Source organism: Scyliorhinus torazame, chromosome 4, assembly GCF_047496885.1.
Source record: "Scyliorhinus torazame isolate Kashiwa2021f chromosome 4, sScyTor2.1, whole genome shotgun sequence".
NCBI lineage: Eukaryota > Metazoa > Chordata > Chondrichthyes > Carcharhiniformes > Scyliorhinidae > Scyliorhinus > Scyliorhinus torazame.
Window position 1 is genome coordinate 327,199,825 of NC_092710.1, and position 21,381 is coordinate 327,221,205.

Consider the following 21,381-nt stretch of genomic DNA (forward strand, 5'->3'; position numbering starts at 1 on the left):
AGAACGGGGCCGAGCGACCGATAGCTTTCGCCTCCCGCACATTGACTGCAGCGGAGAAAAAGTACGTGCAGATCGAGAAGGAGGGCCTGGCAGTGGTTTTTGCGGTGAAACGCTTCCACCAGTATGTGTACGGCCGCCATTTCACTATCGTGACTGATCATAAGCCCCTGCTGGGACTTTTCAGAGAGGATAAGCCAAAAACGCCCATTGCTTCTGCACGGATCCAGCGCTGGGCTTTGTTGCTTGCTGCATACGAGTATTCTCTGGAGCACAAACCAGGTACGCAGATAGCAAATGCCGACGCACTGAGCCGATTGCCTTTATCGACCGGCCACATGTCGACCCCCACGACCGGTGAGGTGGTTGCAACCCTAAATTTTATGGACACCTTGCCTGTCACGGCATCACAGATCCGTGAGTGGACCCAGACGGAGCCAGTCTTGTCAAAGGTTCGGCACATAGTCCTGTATGGTGGGCAGCATAGACAGCTCCCAGGCGAGTTGCGGGCATTTTCCTCCAAGCTGTCAGAATTCAGCGTGGAAGACGGCATCCTCTTGTGGGGGACGCGTGTGATTGCCCCGGAAAAAGGCCAGGAGCTGATACTAACAGACTTGCACAATGGGCATCCAGGCGTGACCAAAATAAAAATGTTGGCCCGGAATTATGTCTGGTGGCCAGGCCTCGACACCGACATTGAGAAGGTGGCCCAAAACTGTTCCATTTGCCAGGAGCATCAGAAGCTTCCGCCGGCCGCGTCCCTACATCACTGGGAATGGCCAGGGCTTGGGCACGCTTGCATGCAGATTTCGCAGGCCCTTTTCAGGGATCCATGATCCTTCTACTAATTGACGCCCAGTCCAAATGGCTAGAGGTGCATAAGATGCAGGGGACAACGTCCTGCGCAACAATTGAAAAGATGCGTTTATCGTTTAGTACGCATGGCCTCCCCGAGGTGCTGGTCACAGATAATGGCACTCCATTCACGAGTGAGGAGTTTGCTAGGTTCACAAAGATGAACGGCATCCGCCATATCCACACTGCCCCTTACCACCCGGCTTCAAATGGGTTGGCAGAGCGCGCAGTGCAGACATTCAAAAGAGGCCTAAAGAAGCAGTCTTCCGGATCAATGGACACGAGACTGGCTCGCTTTTTGTTTACGTACAGGACCACCCCCCATGCAGTGACTGGGGTAGCTCCTGCAAAACTCCTAATGGGCCGGAGACTTCGCACCCGCCGGGGTACAGGTGCTATAGAAAGGATAGAACAGGAGGTAAGAGAGGAGGGGGAGTGGCGTTTTTGATTAGGGAGAACATCACGGCAGTACTTAGAGGGGATATATCCGAGGGTTCGCCCACTGAGTCTATATGGGTGGAACTGAAAAATAAGAAGGGAGAGATCACCTTGATAGGACTGTACTACAGGCCCCCAAATAGTCACCGGGAAATTGAAGAGCAAATATGTAAGGAGATTACAGATAGCTGCAAGAATAATAGGGTGGTAATAGTAGGGGGCTTTAAATTTCCCAACATTGACTGGGACAGCTATAGCATTAGGGGCTTGGATGGAGGGAAATTTGTTGAGTGTATTCAGGAGGAATTTCTCATTCAGTATGTGGATGGACCGACTAGAGAGGGGGCAAAACTTGACCTCGTCTTGGGAAATAAGGAAGGGCAAGTGACAGAAGTGTTAGTGAGGGATCACTTTGGGACAAGTGACCATAACTCCATTAATTTTAAGATAGCTATGGAGAATGATAGGTCTGGCCCAAGAGTTAAAATTCTTAATTGGGGTAAGGCCAATTTTGATGGTATCAGACAGGGACTTTCAGCGGTAGATTGGGGGAGACTGTTGGCAGGCAAAGGGACGGCTGGTAAATGGGAGGCTTTTAAAAATGTGTTAACCAGGGTGCAGGGTAAGCACATTCCCTTTAGAGTGAAGGGCAAGGCTGGTAGAAGTAGGGAACCCTGGATGACTCGAGATAGAGACTCTGGTCAAAAAGAAGAAGGAGGCATATGACGTACATAAGCAACTGGGATCAAGTGGATCCCTTGAAGAGTATAGAGATTGTCGAAATAGAGTTAAGAGGGAAATCAGGAGGGCAAAAAGGGGACATGAAATTGCTTTGGCAAATAATGCAAAGGAGAATCCAAAGAGATTCTACAGATACATAAAGGGGAAAAGAGTAACTAGGGACAGAGTAGGGCCTCTTAAGGATCAACAAGGACATCTATGTGCAGAGCCACAAGAGTTGGGTGAGATCCTGAATGAATATTTCTCATCGGTATTCACGGTGGAGAAAGGCATGGATGTTAGGAAACTAAGGGAAATAAATAGTGATGTCTTGAGAAGTGTGCATATTACAGAGGAGGAGGTGCTAGAAGTCTTAAAGCGCATCAAGGTAGATAAATCCCCGGGACCTGATGAAATGTATCCCAGGATGTTGTGGGAGGCTAGGGAGGAAATTGCGGGTCCCCTAACAGAGATATTTGAACCATCGGCAGCCACAGGTGAGGTGCCTGAAGATTGGAGAGTGACGAATGTTGTGCCCTTGTTTAAGAAGGGCAGCAGGGAAAAGCCTGGGAACTACAGACCGGTGAGCCTAACGTCTGTAGTAGGTAAGTTGCTAGAAGGTATTCTGAGAGACAGGATCTACAAGCATTTAGAGAGGCAAGGACTGATTCGGGGCAGTCAGCATGGCTTTGTGCGTGGAAAATCATGTCTCACAAATTTGATTGAGTTTTTTGAGGGGGTGACCAAGAAGGTAGATGAGGGCAGTGCAGTAGACGTTGTCTACATGGACTTTAGCAAAGCCTTTGACAAGGTACCGCATGGTAGGTTGTTGCAGAAGGTTAAAGCTCATGGGATCCAGGGTGAGGTTGCCAATTGGATTCAAAATTGGCTGGACGACAGAAGACAGAGGGTGGTTGTAGAGGGTTGTTTTTCAAACTGGAGGCCTGTGACCAGTGGTGTGCCTCAGGGATCGGTGCTGGGTCCACTGTTATTTGTGATTTATATTAATGATTTGGATGAGAATTTAGGAGGCATGGTTAGTAAGTTTGCAGATGACAACAAGATTGGTGGCACAGTGGATAGTGAAGAAGGTTATCTAGGATTGCAACGGGATCTTGATCAATTAGGCCAGTGGGCCGACGAATGGCAGATGGAGTTTAATTTAGATAAATGTGAGGTGATGCATTTTGGCAGATCGAATCAGGCCAGGACCTACTCAGTTAATGGTATGGCGTTGGGGAGAGTTATAGAACAAAGAGATCTAGGAGTACAGGTTCATAGCTCCTTGAAGGTGGAGTCGCAGGTGGACAGGGTGGTGAAGAAGGCATTTGGCATGCTTGGTTTCATTGGTCAGAACATTGAATACAGGAGTTGGGACGTCTTGTTGAAGTTGTACAAGACATTGGTACGGCCACACTTGGAATAATGTGTGCAGTTCTGGTCACCCTATTATAGAAAGGATATTATTAAACTAGAAAGAGTGCAGAAAAGATTTACTAGGATGTTGCCGGGACTTGATGGTTTGAGTTATAAGGAGAGGCTGGATAGACTGGGACTTTTTTCCCTGGAGCGTAGGAGGCTTAGGGGTGATCTTATAGAGGTCTATAAAATAATGAGGGGCATAGATAAGGTAGATAGTCAACATCTTTTCCCAAAGGTAGGGGAGTCTAAAACTAGAGGGCATAGGTTTAAGGTGAGAGGGGAGAGATTCAGAAGGGCCCAGAGGGGCAATTTCTTCACTCAGAGGGTAGTGAGTGTCTGGAATGTGCTGCCAGAGGTAGTTGTAGAGGCGGGTACAATTGTGTCTTTTAAAAAGCATTTAGATAGTTACATGGGTAAGATGGGTATAGAGGGTTATGGGCCAAGTGCGGGCAACTGGGACTAGCTTAATGGTAAAAACTGGGCAGCATGGACTGGTTGGGCCGAAGGGCCTGTTTCCATGCTGTAAACTTCTATGATTCTATGATTCTAGTATGGTTTTCTCGGACATTGGCGCAAAAGTACGCCGCACACAAGAACGGCAGGGACAGGGATTTTCTCGGCATCGTCCGATTCGGCAGTTTGCGCCCGGTGACCCAGTATTCGTTCGGAATTTTGCTGGTGGTGCCCAATGGACTCCTGGTGTAATCTTTCGCCAAACGGGCCCTATATCTTACCAAGTGCAAGCCCAGGGTTGTCTCCAGCGAAAACATGTAGACCACGTTCGGTCCAGAAGATCATCCTCTCAAAAGATTCCCCGCCCCCGGAGCTCATTTCAACAGCCGCAGAGACCAGAGACAATGGAAGGTAGTCCTCACAATCTTCCACTGGTGGCTCACTCGAAGCCTGCGCAGGTCGTTACGGGACCGAATGGAGATAGAGACGCTGACATGACGGAGGCAGCAGACTCTGACTCCGAGATGGAGACACAGGATGCATCAGAGGGGGAATCCTCGGGTCCACGGGCCGTGGATGTACAACCGCGCCGTTCATCACGGAAGCGCCGGTCTCCGTCTCATTACACGCCGCCTGATCCAGCGCCGCGTGCAAATGGCGTCCGGCCTGCGGCCAAACGGGTCCGACGCCTTCCTTCGCCAGGGTCTTCGGTGGATTCCTTGGACTTTGGGGGGGGAGGGATGTTATAACCTGCCTACTTACCATTGGCTGGGGACTAATGACTATCCCACAATCCTGTGGGAGTATGAGCTTTCCCAATGAGGGGGGCGGAGAAACTCCTAGTATAAATAAGCTGGCCAGTTCAGGAACCAGGAGGAAGGAGTGTGTCGCAAGGGAAGTTACTGCTACTGTTATGTATATATGTTATAGTAAATAAATGTTATTACTTTGTATCCTTAAAACTCGTGCTGGATTCTTCGTGGCCCTTACAAAAGATACACTGAGGGAGAATTTGTCTAACAGCACATCTTTCAGGACAGGTTGGAGGAAACCGGAGCACCCGGAGGAAACCCACGCAGACACGGGGAGAAAGTGCAGACTCCACACAGACAGTGACCCAAGCCGGGAATCGAACCTGGAACCCTGTCACTGTGAAGCCACAGTGCTAACCACTTACAGCTTATCCTGCTCCGTAACCTTATTCAAAATACAACTACATACATACATTAAACAAGCAACTTTGAAATGACTAACAAAACCAGACCACAGGGGTGACGTCAGGGACACAGGCACGAGACGGACTCACAGACAAGGAAAAAATCATCCCCTCACACACAAACAGCAACCCAACAAAGAGAGCTTCTCTTTTTTTTAACCTGCCAACAGCTCTGAATAAGTTGATTAAAGTCTGTAGACAATCATTTAACCTTACATTCATCAAAACCAATAATTTCACAATTTCTTTCACATATGCATTCAGAATATAATTCAAACCCTTTCCAAATTGTTAATTTACCATTTAAAAAAAAAACTCAACAGACAGGTCTCCCCAATCTCCGTTGTCTTTATTCACTGCATGATCCCCCAAAGCGCACATCGTACCCCTTTCTCACACTTGTTTTTAGCTTGACCCGTCCACCAGGCCTTTTGTCGTTGCGTCCGATTCGAATCCCTTCTCCCTCACCTTCTTACTGAATTTTATAATAATAATGATTCAATGATAATTTTTTAAATCTTTTATTGTCACAAGTAGGCTTACATTAACACTGCAATGAAGTTACTGTGAAAATCCCCAAGTCGCCCCATTCCGACCTCTGTTCGGATACACAGAGGGAGAATTCAGAATGCCCATTTCACTTAACAGCACGTCTTTGGGGACTTGTGGTAGGATACCGGAGCACCCGGGCGGAAACCCACGCAGACCCGGGGAGAACGTGCAGATTCCGCACAGACAGTGACCCTGGAGTTGTGAAGCAACAGTGCTACCCACTGTGCTACCGTGCTATCGTCTGTACGAGAAATCCCTCGGGGCCCCTGTGTTGATCCCCTATACCGACACCTGTCTTATCAATTCTGGCCACCCCGGCCATCCTTACACCCTCTACTCTCGCGGAATTCTCCTTCCCGGCTACCCCCCACTCGTGGAATTCTCCTATGTGGCTACGCCTCATCACTGTAAACGAGACCCCTCAATCCTTCCTTCCCGTGGAATTCTCCATCGCGCGTTTTTTTTCCAGGCCCTCAGAAACCTCTAATTATTTTTTTCTCCCAACTCTCTATCCTAGTATCCCCATTGACAATTTTATTCAAGCCCACATGGTCAGACTCTTCCTCCGTATAGTTCTTTGGTACCGCAATATAAGGCAAGCCAACGACTAGTGTGAGATCACTCTCCTAACTAGGGTGGTAAATTAAATGTACTCATCCGAATTGGAGCCACATGGTCACTGGTCATCCGGTATGGTAATCTGCTCCGCAACGCCAGTTGTTGGAGGGAATAAATAAACTGAGCCTTTTGAGACCTCAACGAACTTCAATAACAATGATTTTTATTCAACCAGCATGAGGGAGAGCAGGACTCGGAGCTGTAATTCCAGCTTGCTTCCGAGCTGCTCTGCCCCTCCAAAGTTCTTTCACATTCTAATCCCCTGTGGTAGTATGTATTGGAGGTCATGTGGGACTGGAAGCCCTAATGTCATTGGCTGACAGATCCCGGGTCCTGGTTGGCCGTTGACCTCATACTCCGCCCTGAAGGCGAAGTATAAGAAGCCGGTGCCTTCCCCCGCAGGCCAGTTTACTATCGGGCTGCTGGGGAACAGACACGCTTAATAAAGCCTCATCGACTTCACTCTATTCGTCTCACGGAGTCTTTGTGCGCCACATCCCCTTTATGTTAAAAGCATTACATTTATATTAGGTCATCATATTGTTACTTTGAATTTGTCACAGTTCCGTTCTGATCACATTTTGCGGACCCATTGTCCTGTGTGCTTTAACTTTAAGCATTTTCCAGACATCTCCTGCCTAGACCATAAGACCATAAGACATAGGAGCAGAACACTCGGCCCATCGAGTCTGCTCCGCCATTCAATCACGGCTGATTTTTTTTCTCATCCCTATCCTCCTGCATTCTCACCATAACCCCTGATATCCTTATTCATCACGAACCTATCTATCTCTGTCTTAAAGACACTCAGTGATTTGGCCTTCACAGCCTTCTCCGGCAAACAGTTTCACAGATTCATCACCCTTTGGCTGAAGATATTCCTCCTCAACTCTGTTTTAAAGGATCGTCCCTTTAGTCTGAGATGGTGTCCTCTGCTTCTAGTTCTTCCTACATTCTCCACGTCCATCCTATTTCATTTTTCATTTCATTTTTTCTATCCAGACCTCGCAGTACCCTGTAAGTTTCAATAAGATCCCCCATCATCCTTCTAAACCCCAACGAGTAGAGACCCAGAGTCCTCAACCGTTCCTCATATGACAACCTCTTCATTCCAGGGATCATTCTTGTGAACCTCCTCTGGACCCTTTCCAAAGCCATTCCTTAGATACGGGGCCCAAAACAGCTCACAATACTCCAAATGGGGTCTGACCAGAGTCTTATACAGCCTCAAAAATACATCCCTGGTCTTGTATTTTAGCCCTCTCGTCATGAATGCAAACATTGCAATTGCTTTCCTAACTGCCGACTGAACCTGCATGTTATCCTCAAGAGAATCGTGAGTAAGGACCCCCAAGTCCCTTTGTGTTTCTGATTTCCTAAGCATTTCCCTATTTAGAAAATAGTCTATACCTCCATTCCTCCTTCCAAAGCGCATAGCCTCACACTTTTTTCACATTGTATGGATCTACCACTGCTTTGCCCACTTTCCTAGCCTGTTCAAGTTCTTCTGCAGCCCTCTTGCTTCCTCTATACTACCTGTCCCTCTGCAGATCTTTGTATCATCTGCAAACTTAGCAACAGTGCCTTCAGTTCCTTCTTCCAGATCATTAATGCATATTGTGAAAAGTTGTGGTCCCAGCTCAGACCCCTGAGGCACACCACTAGTCATCGGCTGCCATCCTGAAAAAGACCCCTTTAACCCCGCTCTCTGTCTTCTGTCAGTTAGCCAATCCTCTATCCATACCAGGATCTTACCCTTGACACCATGGGCTTTTAACTTATTTAACAGTCTCCTAGGCGGCACCTTGGAAATTTAAATAAATCACATCCATTGGTTCTCCTTTGTCTAACTTCCTTGTTACTTCCTCAAAAAACTCTAATAGATTTGTCAGACATGACCTCCCCTTGATGAAGCCATGCTGACTCAGTTCTATTTTATCATGCACTTCCAAGTACTCTGCAATCTCATCTTTAATAATGGACTCTAAAATCTTACCAATGACTGAAGTCAGGCTAACCAGCCTATGATTTCCTGTCTTCTGCCTCCCTCCCTTCTTCCACAACGGTGTTACATTAGCCACTTTACAGTCCTGTCGACCTTCCTGCATCCAGTGATTCCTGAAAGATCATCACCAATGCCTCCATAATCTCCTCAGCTGTCTCTTTTAGATCCCAACCGGTCCAGGTGATTTATCCACCTTCAGACTTTCAGCTTCCACAGAACCTTCTTCTGAGGAATGACCACTGCACTCACCTCTGCCCCCTGGTTCTCCTGGAGCTCTGGCATCCCACTGGTGTCTTCCACTGTGAAGACTGATGCCACACAAAAGGTTGCTGCATAAGATAAAGATGCATGGCGTTAAGGGTAAAGTAGTAGCATGGATAGAGGACTGGTTAATTAATAGAAAGCAAACAGTGGGGATTAATGGGTGTTTCTCTGGTTGGCAATCAGTAACTAGTTTTGTCCCTCAGGGATCAGTGTTTGGCCCACAATTGTTCACAATTTACATAGATGATTTGGGGACCAAGTGCAATGTGTCCAAGTTTGCAGATGATACTAAGATGAGTGGTAATGCAAAAAGTGCAGAGGATACTGGAAGTCTGCAGACGGATTTGGATAGGTTAAGTAAATGGGCTAGGGTCTGGCAGATGGAATACAATGTTGACAAATGTGAGGTTATCCATTTTGGTAGGAATAACAGCAAAAGGGATTATTATTTAAATGATAAAATATTAAAACCTGCTGCTTTGCAGAGGGACCTGTGTGTTCCAGTGCATGAGTGGCAAAAAGTTGGTTTACAGGTGCAACAGGTGATTAAGAAGGCAAATGGAGTTTTGTCCTTCTTGCTAGAGGGATGTAGTTTAAGACTAGGGAACTGTATAAGGTGTTAGTGAGGCCACACCTGGAGTATTGTGTTCAGGTTTGGTCTCCTTACCTGAGAAAGGACGTACTGGCGCTGGAGGGTGTGCAGAGGAGATTCCAGAGTTGAGGGGGTTGGATTACGAGGAGAGGTTGAGTAGGCTGGGACTGTACTCGTTGGAATTTAGAAGGATGCGGGGGGGGGGGATCTTATAGAAACATATAAAATTATAAAGGGAATAGATAGGATAGATGCGGGGAGGTTGTTTCCACTGGCGGGTGAAAGCAGAACTAGGGGGCATAGCCTCAAAATAAGGGAAAGCAGATTTAGGACTGAGCTCAGGAGGAACTTCTTCACCGAAAGGGATGTGAATCTATGGAATTCCTTGGCCAGTGAAGCAGTTGAGGCTCCTTCATTAAATGTTTTCAAGATAAAGATAGATAGTTTTTTTGGAGAAAAAGGAATAAAAGGTTATGGTGTTCGGGCCGGAAAGTGGAGCTGAGTCCACAAAAGATCAGCCATGATCTCATTGAATGGTGGAGCAGGCTCGAGGGGCCAGATGGCCTACTCCTGCTCCCAGTTCTTATGTTCTTGAAGTAACTTTTTAGTTCCTCTGCCATTTCTTTGTTTCCTATTATTACTTCTCCAGCCACATTTTCCAGTGGTCCAATGTCTATTTTTGCCTCTCTCTTATCTTTTATATATTGAAAAAAACTCTTCATATCTTCATTTATATTACGAGCCAGCTTGCATTGATATTTCATCTTCTCCCCCTTATTGTTTTTTTTAGTTGTCCTCTGCTCGCTTTTAAAGTCCTCTGGCACCTCCCTGTGGCCACTGAGGAATTGAAAACTCAATATTCAGCTGACCCTGGTGATTTATCTACTTTTAAGCCTGCCAGACCACTCAGAACCTCCTCTCTGTTTATATTAATCACTTTAATTTTATCACAGTCTTCCCCCTGATTTGTATACCCACACTGTCTCTCTCAGGAGTGAACACTGACACATAGTATTGATTTAGAACCCTACTTACATCCCCTAGCTCCACACAAATTACCATTGTGATCCTTAATGGACCTCACTCTTTCCCTAGTTATCCTTTCACCCTTAATGTACTTGGAAAACAACTTTGGATTTTCCTTTGTCTTACCTGCCAGTATCCTTTCAGCTCCCCATTTTGCTCTCCTAATTTCCTTTTTTAGTTCCCTCTTGCACATTCTTACACACTCTCTTGGACTTCTGCTGTTTTGAGACCTCAAAATCTTCCAAAAGCCTCCCTTTTTATCCGGATCCAATGCTCTATGTCCCTCAATATCCAAGATTCACTGGATTTGTTGGTCCCACCCTTTTTCTTGATTGGAACAAGTTGGCCCTGTGCTCTCCCTGTTTCTTTCTTCAATGTGTCCCACTGTTCGGTCAGGTTTACCCACAACTGTCTGTTCTCGGCCCACTCTGCCCAAATTTCTCCGCTGCTACCAGATCCTGAATGGCCCTCTTATTGACTGAACTGATCCCTCCACGCATCTTCTGTACTGTGCAGCATTACACTCGGTATGCTTCACCCGATGTTTATGTCTATGTATTTACATTGTGTATCCATCGTATGTCCTACGTTTTTCATGCATGGAACGATCTGACTGGACTTTATGCAGGACAATACTTTTCACTGTACCTCGGTACACGTGACAACTGTGGCCATCTAAAATGGCCGCCCGCAAAGAATGGTGTGAATTGTGGTCAGGTTTGGGACATAGACAAACTGCAGCTTGTATCTTTGCAAACGGCAGCCCAGAAGTATGCAGGAATTCACACCTGCAAATGGGCCATTCAAGACGATTAAAGTAACAATGGAACCATCAGGTCTATCTCATCATCTTCCAGAGTAGGTAGCACCGAGCTCCTGCTCGGGACTATCCCAGGATTGGCCACAGAGCGCCTACCCCAAATGTGATGTGGCAGCCCGTGGTTGGATGTGACCAATCAGAGGGTGGAGCCCTGAGGAATTGATTGACAATGACCGAGAAACCGCGCACAAAAGGGACGGGGAAAACTCAAGCCAGTTAAAAGACAATGCAGACATGATTTTTGTCTCCTTTGGGACCGGCCTGTGCCCCACCAGCTGTAGCACATCGACCAACCAAGTTCCGGGAACCACGATCGCTACCAGAAGGACGAGCCGCAGCCTAGACGCACCTGACAACTTCCAGCCGCCACACGTGGAGAACCATATAAATGCCTTAGCTAACACTAACACTTGAAAGTTAAGTAAAGGTCATTTAAGCTGTTAGGTATAGTTTAATGTGTAGTACCGTGCAGAGTATTACGTATAGAACCAAACCTATGTTTAATAATAAACAATAATTGAACTAATATACTGGTTGTGTGGTAATTCGTCTAGTACACAGAACGTACTCGCGTCTTGTGGTTAATATTAATAAAGATAAAAGAGCAACACAATGAATCTAAATCTAAATCATATCTGATCTTTTTATTATCGGCCTTCCACCAGTTTAGAACCTTGACCTCCGGCCCATCTTTGTCCTTTTCCATTACAATCTTGAATCTAACGGAGTTACGATCACTGTCTGCAAAATGCTCCCCATTTATAGTTCAACCACTTTCCCAGCTTCGTTTCCAAAAATTACGTCCAGAACCGTCCCCTCTCATTTAGGAGCTTCTGCGGAGTGGTTTCAAAAGTTCTCCTTGATGCATTTTAAGAATTCCGCTCCCTCCAAATCTTGCACGCTAAGACTCCCCCAGTTAGTGTTGGGGAAGTTGAAATGCCCATTGTCACTCCCCTATTACTTTTACACTTCTCTGAGATTTGCCCACATATCTGATCTTAGAACATAAGAACATAAGAAGTGGGGCTGGTTTAGCACAGGGCTAAATCGCTGGCTTTGAAAGCAGACCAAGGCAGGCCAGCAGTACGGTTCAATTCCTGTTATCAGCCTCCCCAAACAGGCGGCGGAATGTGGTGACTAGGGGCTTTTCACAGTAACTTCATTTGAAGCCTACTTGGGACAATAAGCGATTTTCATTCACTAGCAGCAGGAATAGGCCATCTGGCCCCTCGAGCCTGCTCCGCCATTCAATGAGATCATGGCTGATCTTTTGTGGACTCAGCTCCACTTTCCGGCCCGAACAACATAACCCTTAATCCCTTTATTCTTCAAAAAACTATCTATCTTTATCTTGAAAACATTTAATGAAGAAGCCTCAACTGCTTCACTGGGCAAAGAATTCCATAGATTCACAACCCTTTGGGAGAAGAAGTTCCTCCTAAGCTCAGTCCTAAATCTACTTCCCCTTATTTTGAGGTTCTGCCCCCTAGTTCTGCTTTCACCCACCAGTGGAAACAACCTGCCCGCATCTATCCTATCTATTCCCTTTATAATTTTATATGTTTCTATAAGATCACCCCAGCATCCTTCTAAATTCCAACGAGTACAGTCCCAGTCTACTCAACCTCTCCTCATAATCCAACCCCTTCAGCTCTGGGATTAATCTAGTGAATCTCCTCTGCACCCCCTCCAACGCCAGTACGTCCTTTCTCAGGTAAGGAGACCAAAACTGAACACAATACTCCAGGTGTGGCCTCACTAACACCTTCCACTAACACCTTATACAATTGCAGCAAAACCTCCCTAGTCTTAAACTCCATCGCCCTAGCAATGAAGGACAAAACTCCATTTGCCTTCTTAATCACCTGTTGCACCTGTAAACCAACTTTTTGCGACTCATGCACTAGCACACCCAGGTCTCTCTGCACAGCAGCATGTTTTAATATTTTATCATTTAAATAATAATCCCTTTTGCTGTTATTCCTACCAAAATGGATAACCTCACATTTGTCAACATTGTATTCCATCTGCCAGACCCTAGCCCATTCACTTAACCTATCCAAATCCCTCTGCAGACTTCCGGTATCCTCTGCACTTTTTGCTTTACCACTCATCTTAGTGTCATCTGCAAACTTGGACACATTGCCCTTGGTCCCCAACTCCAAATCATCTATGTAAATTGTGAACAATTGTGGCCCAACACTGATCCCTGAGGGACACCACTAGCTACTGATTGCCAACCAGAGAAACACTCATTAATCCCCACTCTTTGCCTTCTATTAATTAACCAATCCTCTATCCATGCTACTACTTTACTCTTAATGCCATGCATCTTTATCTCATGCAGCAACCTTTTGTGTGGCACCTTGTCAAAAGCTTTCTGGAAATCCAGATATACCACATCCATTGGCTCCCCGTTATCTACCGCACTGGTAATGTCCTCAAAAAATTCCACTAAATTAGTTAGGCTCGACCTGCCCTTTATGAACCCATGCTGCGCCTGCCCAAAGGGACAATTGTCATCCAGATGCCTCGCTATTTCTTCCTTGATGATAGATTCCAGCACGGTAGCATTGTGGATAGCACAATTGCTTCACAGCTCCAGGGTCCCAGGTTCGATTCCCTGCTGGGTCACTGTCTGTGCGGAATCTACACATCCTCCCCATGTGTGTGTGGGTTTCCTCCAGGTGCTCCGGTTTCCTCCCACAGTCCAAAGATGTGCAAGTTAGGTAGATTGGCCATGATGAATTGCCCTTAGTGTCCAAAATTTCCCTTAGTGTTGGGTGAGGTTACTGGGTTATGGCGATAGGGTGGAGGTGTTGAGCTTGGGTAGCGTGTTCTTTCCAAGAGCCGGTGCAGACTCGATGGGCCGACTGGCCTCCTTCTGCACTGTAAATTCTATGAAATCTATGAAATCTTCCCTACTACCGAAGTTAAGCTAACTGACCTATAATTACCCTCTTCTATTTCTCTTGGACAGCTCTTGGGTCCCAGGTTTGATTCCAGACTTGCGTCACTGTCTGTCTGGAATCTGCACGTCCACCCCTTGTCTGTGTGGGTTTCCTCCGGGTGCTCCGGTTTCTTCCCACAGTCCAAAGATGTGCAGGTTAGGTGGGATGGCCATGCTAAATTACCCCTTAGTGTCCACAAAAAAAGGTTAGGTGGGGTTACGGGGATAGAACAAAGAACAAAGAAATGTACAGCACAGGAACAGGCCCTTCGGCCCTCCAAGCCCGTGCCGACCATGCTGCCCGACTAAACTACAATCTTCTACACTTCCTGGGTCCGTATCCCTCTATTCCCATCCTATTCATGTATTTGTCAAGATGCCCCTTAAATGTCACTATCGTCCCTGCTTCCACCACCTCCTCCGGTAGCGAGTTCCAGGCACCCAGTACCCTCTGCGTAAAAAACTTGCCTTGTACATCTACTCTAAACCTTGCCCCTCTCACCTTAAACCTATGCCCCCTAGTAATTGACCCCTCTACCCTGGGGAAAAGCCTCTGACTATCCACTCTGTCTATGCCCCTCATAATTTTGTAGACCTCTATCAGGTTGGGTGATTGGGCTTAAGTAGGATGCTCTTTCCAAGAGCTGGTGCAGACTCGATGGGTCGAATGGCCTCCTTCTGCACTGTAAATTCTATGAATCCTCCCTGTTGGTACTTGAGTTCTACCCAAATGGCTTCAGTTGAAGAGCCTTCTAAGATGTCATCCGCTTTACCACTGCAATTGATTCTCCGATGAAAATTACGACACCCCTCCTCTTTTAACTCCTTCCCGATCTTACCTGAATATCCCTGAATATTGAGCTGCCAATCCTGCCCCTCTCTCAACCATATCTCAGCAGTAGCAATGCCATCATACCCCATGTTTTAATTTGTGCCCTCAATTCATCTGCCTCGTTCGTCAGATTCTTTCCATTGAAATAAATACCATCCAACCTTGCCAAACTCCCTTGTGACTTAACTGGTCCCGATATTCTATGAATTCCTAACTCCTTTGATGTCTTCTAATTTTGGCTGTGCATCTATCCCTGCTGAACCTTCTCTCAGGATACCAGGCCCCTGCCAAGTTAATTTAAACTCTCCCCAAGAGCACTAGCAAGCCTTCCCGCAAGGACACTGGTCCCACTTTGGTTCCCAAAACGGTCTCCATGTCCCAGAAATCAAAATCCTCTCTCCTGCACTATTTCTCCAGCCATGCATTCACCTGGACCAGCCTCCTATTTCTGTACTCACTGGCACGTGGTACCGGAAGTAATCCAGACCTTCTGGGTCCAGTCTTTGTTTTTTTGGGGGGATAAATTCAGAGTACCCAATTCTTTTTTTTCCAAGGGGCAGTTCAGCGTGGCCAATTGACCAACCCTGCACATCTTTGGGTTGTGGGGGTGAGACCCACGCAGGCATGGGGAGAATGTGCAAACTCCACACGGACACTGACCTGGGGTCAGGTTTGAACCTGGCTCCGGGTTCGAACCTGGGTCGTCGGCGTTGTGAGGCAGCAGTGCTAACCACTGCATCACCGTGCCACCACTGGGTCCTGTTTTCTAATCGATTTCCTAACCCCCTCTTCTGCTTTCAGAACCTCATCCCTTGTCTCCCTGTACCAAGGGACAGGAAGGCACTTGTAAAACCAGCCCTCCGGGAACCATGGATCAGGCCCCGGACCAGATGGATGGTGTCGTAGATTGTGCAGCTCGGGATCATGTGGGACTGGTGAGGGTGGATCATGTGGTCCAGCACAGTGCCAAGGTGCAGACACATTGCGAAGATCTTGCAGTCCATGCTGATGAGGGAAACCTTTCACTAGTGCTGAGATACCCCTTCTTTGGCAGCAGGGCAGTAGGGTGATCTATTATCCTATTAATGTCTATGTTGTCTGTTATGATCTGCACTCCCTTTTTAGTTTCCTCACGAACCTTTTGTTGAAATTTCGTTTGCACTTAAGCCCCATGCTCCTGACCTACGGGCACCCAATGCGGAGAGGGGCGAGGAAGGAGGACAGTATCCTCATTAACTTGCTCCTGGGCCTGGTGAAACTCTTCATTTACAGGCCCAGGCAGCAGGCGTCTGATGGCATCGTCCGACTGGACTGCTTGCCCCTCTTCTGCGGCTATATTCATGGTCTGGAAAGAAAGCATGCGCTGTCCACGGGCACCATCGAGGCCTTCCATACCCAGTGGGCACCGCAGGGGTCAGGGTGCTTTATTGACCCTCTCCATTGTATTTTAATTTGATGATCTTAATTTTCCATTGATCTTTGTTCCGTTTGGACAGTGCTCCGATCAGGAACGGCCCCTTTTGATTTGTCCCTCAGTTCATTTCTTTTCGTTTAAAAGAAATGCAACAAACCCTCGTTAATTGTTGACCTTCAAACACGTGCGATTTACCCCGATTGATTGTTTGACCTGAAAAACGTGGAACTTTAACCCTGAAAGTTAGTTGAATTACTACTTATCCTCTTACAACTCACCATTGAACTTCTTGTTGTTTATTATTGGAGTTTAATTCCAGATATTTTAAATTGAAACAGCCCCACCAGTTGTGATAGGATTTGAAAGCAGCCCTCAGAGTATTACAATGTGTCTCGGGAGCTCTAGCCCAGTGACAATACCACTGTACTGCCGCCTCCCCTCAGGGTGAGTATGTTGTCCACGGCTCATTTTAATAGATGTCAATGGTTTGGGGTGCGATTCAGTGACATTGTTGTGTTCAAGCGAGAATGCTACGAGGCCTGTGAATAATGGGAGAACCTCAGCTGCCGCCAAACCGTTTGCGATGTTAGCGGCGCGCGGACCTGGCACCACGTAGAGCATGGGGTCACCCACTCGCTGTGGCCGTCAAGGTCACCGCAACCCTGAACCTTTAAGGTTCGTGATCATTCCAGGGCTCAAGCGGGGACCTGTGTGACATCTCACAAACAGCAGCCCACAGATGCATCCAACGTCCTCTCTATGGGGAGGCGGTGGCGTAATGGTATTATCACTGAACTAGTAAACTAGAGACCCAGAGTAATGCTCTGGGGCCCTGGTTCAAATCTCACAGGTTCATCCCAGTACGAAGGCCGGAGACCGATACGGAGACTCAATACAGTGAGGGCCATGTGGCTACCCAGGGTGATTGGACTGCTCAAAATGCTGTTCCGATGTCTCCACCACTCCGGTGGTGGCCTGCAGTGCACCCGCCCCACCAAGAGGCTCGCCCACTTTTTGGTGGTCCGCTGTATTCTGCACAAGCTGGCACAGCAGCGGGCCAATGTTTTGGAGAGGGAGGGTGAGGAACATGCAGCCACCGATGAGGATGAGAATGATGAGGAGGCACCTGACCTGCTGGGGCTGGAGGAGGATCCCAGGAAGGAACCGGAGGACCAGCCACAGATTGCAGGACAGGCGACAGCGCCGAGGGTCTGGTGGGTCAGGAAGAAAGTGATAGAGGCACCATACTGGTTGTGGTGAAGGGTTTTTAATGCTTCACAAATGTCCACCACCCCCTCACCCCCCCCACAATGCACCCTCCCCATACTCCCCGCCTAGCCCCCTCCCCTCCTCCCCTCCCCCCCCAGTGCCCTCTCAGTGATCCTCAATGTGTGTATTCTTCTGTGCTCCACCATTGCATCTGGTATGTCCCCAGGATGCACATCAGAGGTGGAGACTGCCAGCTGCTTACTGCACCCGGTAGCCTTCGATGCCTCTGACGGGCATCCTCTGGAGGCTCTGGGGCCGGTAGCAAAGTGGGTAGCATTGTTGCTTCACAGGGTCCCAGGTTCAATTCCTGGCTTGGGTCACTGCCTGTGTGGAGTCTGCACGTTCTCCCTGTGTTTGCATGGGTTTCCTCTGGGTGTTCCAGTTTCCTCCCACAAGTCCCGAAAGACATGATGTTAGATGACTTGGACATTCTGAATTTTCCCTCCGTGTACCTGAGCAGGCACCGTGAGTGTGGCGACGAGGGGATTTTCACAGTAACTTCATTGCAGTGTTAACGTAAGTGTACTTGTGACAATAAAGATTATTATTATTATTATTACTAATAAAAGTTGGCCCACTCAAGGACAATGGAGGGAAATTACACCTGGAACCACAGGAAGTGGGCGAAATCTTTAATGAGTACTCTGTATCAGTATTCACCAGGGAGAAGAACATGATGAATATTGAGGTCAGGGATGGGTGTGTGAATGCTCCTGAGAATATCAATATATCAAAGGAGGAAGTGTTGAGTATCCTAAATTGCATTGAGGTAGACAAGTCCCCAGGGCCAGATGGGATCTATCTGAGGTTAACGTGAGAGGCAAGGAGAGAAATAGCTGGGCCTTAACAGATATCTTCACATCCTCTTTGACCACAGGCAAGGTTCCAGAGGACTGAAGAATAGCAAATGTTGTTCCCTTGTTTAAGAAAGGAATATGTGAACCTGACATCAGTGGTGGGGAAGGTTTTGGAAAAGATACTGAGGGACAGGATATGTGTAAATTTGGAGGAAAATGGACTAGTTAGTGACAGGCAGCATGGTTTTGTACAGGGAAGGTCATGTCTCACCAATTTGATTGTGTTTTTTGAAGAGGTGACAAAGAACATTGATGATGATGTGGAGATGCCGGCGTTGGACTGGGGTGAGCACAGTACGAAGTCTTACAACACCAGGTTAAAGTCCAACAGGTTTGTTTCGATGTCACTAGCTTTCGGAGCGCTGCTCCTTCCTCAGGTGAATGAAGAGGTATGTTCCAGAAACACATATATAGACAAATTCAAAGATGCCAAACAGTGCTTGGAATGCGACCATTAGCAGGTAATTAAATCTTTACAGATCCAGAGATGGGGTAACCCCAGGTTAAAGAGGTGTGAATTACATCAAGCCAGGACAGTTGGTAGGATTTCGCAGGCCAGATGGTGGGGGATGAATGTAATGTGACATGAATCCCAGGTCCCGGTTGAGGCCGCACTCATGTGTGCGGAACTTGGCTATAAGTTTCTGCTCGGTGATTCTGCGTTGTCGCGCGTCCTGAAGGCCGCCTTGGAGAACGCTTACCCGGAGATCAGAGGCTGAATGCCCTTGACTGCTGAAGTGTTCTCCGACTGGAAGGGAACATTCCTGCCTGGTGATTGTTGCGCGACGTCCGTTCATTCGTTGTCGCAGTGTCTGCATGGTCTCGCCAATGTACCACGCTTCGGGACACCCTTTCCTGCAGCGTATGAGGTAGACAACGTTGGCCGAGTCGCACGAGTACGTACCGCGTACCTGGTGGGTGGTGTTCTCACGTGTAATAGTGGTATCCATGTCAATGATCTGGCAAATCTTGCAGAGATTGCCATGGCAGGGTTGTGTGGTGTCGTGGTCACTGTTCTGAAGACTGGGTAGTTTGCTGCAAACAATGGTTCGTTTGAGGTTGCGCGGTTGTTTGAAGGCAAGTAGTGGGGGTGTGGGGATGACCTTGGCAAGGTGTTCATCGTCATCAATGACGTGTTGAAGGCTGTGAAGAAGATGACGTAGTTTCTCCGCTCCGGGGAAGTACTGGACGACGAAGGGTATTCTGTCGGTTGTGTCCCATGTTTGTCTTCTGAGGAGGTCGGTGCGGTTTTTCGCTGTGGCGCGTTGGAACTGTCGATCGATGAGTCGAGTGCCATATCCCGTTCGTACGAGGGCATCTTTCAACGTCTGTAGATGTCTGTTACGCTCCTCCTTGTCTGAGCAGATCCTGTGTATACGGAGCGCTTGTCCATAGGGGATGGCTTCTTTAATGTGTTTAGGGTGGAAGCTGGAGAAGTGGAGCATCATGAGGTTATCCGTGGGTTTGCGGTAAAGCGAAGTGCTGAGGTGACCGTCCTTGATGGAGGCGAGTGTGTCCAAGAATGCAACTGATTTTGGAGAGTAGTCCATGGTGAGTCTGATGGTTGGATGGAACTTATTAATGTCATCGTGTAGTCGTTTCAGTGATTCTTCGCCGTGGGTCCAAAGGAAAAAAATGTCATCAATGTATCTGGTGTATAACGTCGGTTGAAGGTCCTGTGCGGTGAGTAGGTCCTTTTCAAACTTGTGCATGAAGATGTTGGCGTTTGGGGTGCGAATTTGGTCCCCATGGCTGTTCCGTGTGTCTGGATGAAGAACTTGTTGTCGAAGGTGAAGACGTTGTGATCCAGAATGAAGCGGATGAGTTGCAGAATTGCGTCTGGAGATTGGCAGTTGTCGGTGTTGAGTACTGAGGCTGTTGCAGCAATGCCGTCGTCATGGGGGATGCTGGTGTAGAGTGCCGAGACGTCCATTGTGACGAGGAATGTTCCTGGTTCAACTGGCCCATGGGTGCTGAGTTTCTGTAGGAAGTCCGTCGTGTCGCGACAGAAGCTGGGCGTACCTTGTACGATGGGTTTCAAGATGCCCTTGATGTAGCCAGAGGGGTTCTCACACAAGGTCCCATTGCCTGAAACGATAGGGCGGCCTGGTGTGTTGGCCTTATGTATTTTTGGGAGGCAGTAGAGATCTCCAATGCGGGGAGTACGTGGGATGAGAGCACGTAGGGTGCTCTGAAGATCTGGATCCAAGGACTTGATCAGTCTGTTAAGTTGGCGGATGTGTTCCTTGGTCGGATCTGCGGGTAACTGTCTGTAGTGTTCTTGGTTGTTCAGTTGTCGGTATACTTCTTTGCAGTAGTCCATTCTGTTCAGTACGACAGTGGCCCCCCCTTTGTCTGCTGGTTTGATGACGATGCTGCGGTTGGTCTTGAGAGCGTGGATGGCATTGCGTTGTGCTTGGGTGACTTTCGGGGCTGTCTTGTGAATGCGACTGATGAATCTGGCATTGACGCGACTCCTGACGGCTTGAGCATACATGTCGAGTCTAAGGCAGCGGCCTTCCGGAGGGGTCCAATTCGACTCTTTCCTCTTCGGTTGCCGCACCGCAGATCTCTCGGTCTGCTGTTCCGGTTCATTGATAGTCTGCTTGGGTTCGCTGTTGGCCTCTTGGGGTCAGTGGAAGAATTCCCGGAGCCTCATTCGCCTGATGAATTCCTCCGTGTCTGCCGCGAGACTGATGGGGTCCATTTTGGTGGTGGTGCAGAAATTGAGCCCTCTGCTGAGGACTTCGATTTTGTCTGGTTGAAGGGTGTAGTCTGACAAGTTGACAATAGATTTCCCTGTATTGTTTTCTACTGTGGCACCGGGGGTGGCTTGGTTGCTGCCGGTGGTGATGCCAAGTTTCTCAAGCTTTCTGTTCTTGGTGTGCATATAGGTGGCATAGTATTGCTGTCTCATCTGTTTGGCGGTGTTCCGCAGCTGGTCTGCTGCATCCGAGCGCAAGTTGAGAATATGGCCTCTATCTTGGTTTCCAGCTTGCGTCGTCTGCTGTAGAGCTGGCGGACGAGGTGGTTGAGGAGCGTGAGAGAGGTGCGACGGCAGAGTCTCTCAGCATAGTCTGT